Source organism: Coffea arabica, chromosome 6e (assembly GCF_036785885.1).
Source record: "Coffea arabica cultivar ET-39 chromosome 6e, Coffea Arabica ET-39 HiFi, whole genome shotgun sequence".
NCBI classification, from domain to species: Eukaryota; Viridiplantae; Streptophyta; class Magnoliopsida; order Gentianales; family Rubiaceae; genus Coffea; species Coffea arabica.
Window position 1 is genome coordinate 59,194,576 of NC_092321.1, and position 4,652 is coordinate 59,199,227.

The window sequence follows — 4,652 nt, forward strand, 5'->3', positions numbered from 1 at the left end:
ACGTCAAATTTGGGCCTTCTAAGGTGTGTTGATGAAGATGAAGTAGAATACCTAATGAAAGAAGTACATAGTGGAGTGTGCGGATCACATATGAATGGCCATTTATTAGCAAAGAAGATCATGAGGACCGGATATTTTTGGCTTACTATGGAGCATGATTGTGTAGTTTTTGTCAGGAAATGCGTAAAGTGTCAATTGTATGGAGATGTTATGCGCACTCCCCCCACAGAATTACATAGTATGACTGCTCCCTGGCCATGTTCGATGTGGGGTATGGATGTAATTGGAGCAATTGACCCTCCCGCTTCAAATGGGCATCGGTTCATTCTGGTGGCAATTGAATACTTCACCAAGTGGGTCGAAGCTGAATCTTATAAACATGTGACTAAAAAGGTGGTGGCGGACTTTCTAAGGAAGCACATTATTTGTCGTTTTGGAATACCGGAGACATTAATCACTGACAATGCCAAGAATCTCAACAATGATATGGTAGATGGATTGTGTGAACAGTTCAAAATCAGGCATCGGAACTCCTCTATTTATAGACCACAGATGAATGGAGCTGTTGAGGCCGCGAATAAGAACTTGAAGAAGATAATCCGTAAGATGATTGAAAGACATCGTGATTGGCAAGAGAAACTTCCTTATGCGTTAATGGCATATAGAACTGCTATACGGACGTCTACTGGGGCAACTCCCTACAACCTCATGTATGGGATGGAAGCAGTGCTGCCAGCCGAGGTCGAAATCCCTTCATTACGCATTTTAATGGAGGCCAAGCTAGATGAGGCTGATTGGATTAGACAACGTCACGAGCAGTTATCTTTAATTGATGAAAAGAGATTAAATGCCATTTGTCATGGTCAATGTTATCAAAAAAGGGTAGCCCGTGCTTACAATAAGAAGGTCAGACCACGGATATTCACAGAAGGAGATAAAGTGTTGAAGCACATTTTGCCAGTGCAAGAGGAAGCTAAGGGAAAATTTGCACCAAATTGGCAAGGCCCTTTTATTGCCCAGAAAGTTTTGCCCGGAGGAGCGTTCATTCTCGCAGAAATGGATGGGCAAGCGTTCCCTCAACCAATCAATTCGGATATGTGTAAGAAATTTTTCATATGATAAATGGAATTTTCCTTTTAAGGTTGATGTAAAGAATGGAACGAAAAGTCAGGCCTTCTTCCTTATCAATCAAACATTCTACCCCTAGTTATCCCTTTTGAGCCTTCAGAGCAAATTATTTCGTTAGGCAACCCCTGAGAATCGCAAACCCCACACTGGACAAATTTTGAGTTGAAAAAAAAAAAAAAGAGGGTAGAAGTGACAAAAGAACAAAATGAAGAAAATTAAAGGAAAATCTCAATTGAGAATAAACTGGGGCAATTATTAGTAGAGTTAATGCGATCTCAGAAAATCTAAACATTCATAAATTCGCCTTCGAGCCTCAACCTTTTCCAAACACCCCACCAGACCCTATTACAAAAACCAAAAGTCCTGACTTCTGTTCTCTATATTGCCTTCTTAGGATAATTCCTAATCAAGTGGCACATGATGTCAAAAACACCTTCACCTATTTTACAAGGGAAGGATTGTTACACTGATGCCATTGTCTTTCAAAACGCATTTCTGAATTAGTGCGGGTGGTAGACAAGATTTGTTTGTTAGGTGAAAACCCGCAAGGGCACCTTGAGAAAAAGAAAAGAAAAGAAAAAAAAAAGAAGAAGAAAAGAGAAAAAGGAAAAAGAAAGAGAGAAAAAACAACAATGGGCGGGGGCAACCTTAGTGAAAACCCGAAAGGGCGCTGAGGTAGGGTTTCATAAGAAAAAGTGAGTTTGGATCCGAAGAGCTGGTGACCTAGTTCGTTGGAATTTCTCCTCACATTGTGGTTCTATTCGTCAAGCATTGAACTTCCGAAGATTGATATCCAAAGGGTCAAAAGTGACATTTAGTTCGAGAACTCAAATGCTCAATCTATCAAACACAAGTTTTTGAATTTGAGTATATAAGTTTATTTATTTGAAATGATTTTTCATTCAATAAAAGGGGATAGTCGTGTTTATATTATTAGAATTTTCATCATTATATGCAATTAGAATATTTTTCATGTGTTTCATGGACCCATTAGTTTTTCTCGTTTTATCAATGGCAATCCCTATAATGTATCGAAGGTAAATGGATACTAAATGATATGTTGGGATAAGTATGAGAAACTATGGAAGTCTGATATGGTTCGCAGGGCAGGGTCGAAGTACTCACTATGTCAACAAAGAAGTCCAAAATACTCATGTTTACACATCTCTTGAAGAAGGGGTTGATCGAATGGTGGCGGTGTTATCTATCGTTATTTCTTTTCTTGCAGGTCCGATAGTTCAATCGCATTACACTGGGGCAATTTTTAGAAGAAATCGATTGTCTCTCTTTCTGAAATTCTACAAAAGTCTTGAACAACACTAACCAATTGAAGGCAGGCTCGGGTATTCATCCCACTGACCAAAAGGAAGGCAAGCTCGGGTATGGATCCTACTGACCAATTGACCAATTGAAAGCAGGCTCGGATATTCATCCCACTGACCAATTGAAGACAGGCTCGGGTATTCATCCCACTGACCAAAAGGAATGCAGGCTCGGGTATGGATCCCACTGACCAATTGACCAATTGAAGGCAGGCTCGGGTATTCATCCCATTGACCAATTGAAGGCAGGCTCGGGTACAGATCCCACTGGCCAATTAACCAATTAAAGGCAGGCTCGGGTACGGATCCCACTGACCAATTAATCAATTGAAGGCAGGCTCGGGTATTCATCCCACTGACCAAAAGGAAGGCAGGCTCGGGTATGGATCCCACTAACTAATTGACCAATTGAAGGCAGGCTCGGGTATTCATCCCACTGACCAAATGACAGATGAAAACAGGCTCGGGTATTCATCCCACTGACCAAATAAAAAATGAAGGCAGGCTCGGGTATTTATCCCACTGACCCAAGCGATGGCAGGCTCGAGTATACGTATATCCCTTATCCCTAATTTCCCTATATATATCCCCCCCTATGTGTGATACATGACATTATAATTGCATTTCATTCTAGAAATAGGATTAAGGTAGTACATTTGCTTGATTAGATTAAGGAAAGCCCCTTGAATATGGGATATGAACGAGTTTGGCTCTCTAGCATTAGCACGCTCGTATTCCCTCTATTAAAGGGAAAATTGAGTCACGAACATTAGTCCCCCGTACCCGACATGATGCATTCCTTTAAGACATGTATATCTCTATAATTATTTTATCCCTTTTCTTTTCTTAGAGTCTCATATTTTCTGCACTATTCGTGACCTCTCCAAAGAGTCATTATTGGGCATCACAATTAATGTGATTGGCACCATTCAAGCTTTGAAGAGAAATTTTGCCCCCCGATACCCCCTAGGTCTAGGGTTTGCATCCATATAGTACATCCAAATGTGATAAATTTTTAGGATAAAACAAGAAAATCTTTGACTAAATCACGCAACTAGCCTTGGCTAGGTCGAAGGGGTGCCTTGGATTTTTATCTTTGCCTTCCCCTTCGTCAAATGTGACTCCCGAACCTTTCCTATGATTTTCGTAGACTTAGGAGTCGTTTAAAAGGGTTTTCTATAATTTTACTCAAAAATTTATTGTTTAGGTGACTTGGTACACCTTAACTCAATACCAAGTGGCGACTCCATTTTTTATTCAAAACCCTTTTAAACTATTATTTTGGGTCGAATCGTCGCATTTTCAAGTCCCATTTAGACCCATGTTTTTCTTCATTTCCTTTGTAAATTAAAATTCATTTTTCAAATCAAAAAATTCACTTTTTTAAACCATTTATTTTTCTTATAAAAAATGGGGCGCGACATACGTGTCGTTTATTGAGAATAGGGTATTAGGTGTCGATCCCTCAATGAAGATGGGCAAGTATCGGCACTACTAAAGTTTCTCTATTATTTAGACTATTAACAAATTAAAACAAATAAACTAATATATAAATGGATAGATAAATGCAAATAAAAGCTTCTTGGGAATGGAATCTTTACCTATTCATGCTAGTGCAACTTCCTAACCAAATGAGTACCAAAATTTCGACTAAGTTCTGGCGCAATTTCATAATATATGTGATACTCGCTTTCGCCAGCGTAACAACTATTTTTACCTATAGTTAATTCATACCTACTTTCATGGTTATGAATTCAACTACAAGTTCATTAACTTCTATGAAATTACATGGAACAAAGCCACAAAAGTCACAAAGATGTACCTCTACTTTTGTGAGTGTATTCCCTAGGTTTAACACTTTCATGAATTAGTGTCAAATTTCAATTCTCATTACAAATCTAACACCTTTAAATGATCATAATCAATGGCCAGTTAATCATGATTATAAGAGCAAAAGTGCTAAATAACTCAATCAAGATAATAGCATCAATTAGCCAAGAAATCAACACCAAACAATCATAGAAAGTTCAACCAAATACCCAAGGCATATACTTTAAATAACATCACAAACATAAATTTCAAATCTTGCATTAATAAACTTGGAGTTCAATACAAAGAAAAAGATACGGAAAGAAGAGAACCCTTGTCACTAGAGCTTCTTGAACCTCTCCTTCTTCATCTCCCTTGACCTCCTCATTGAGC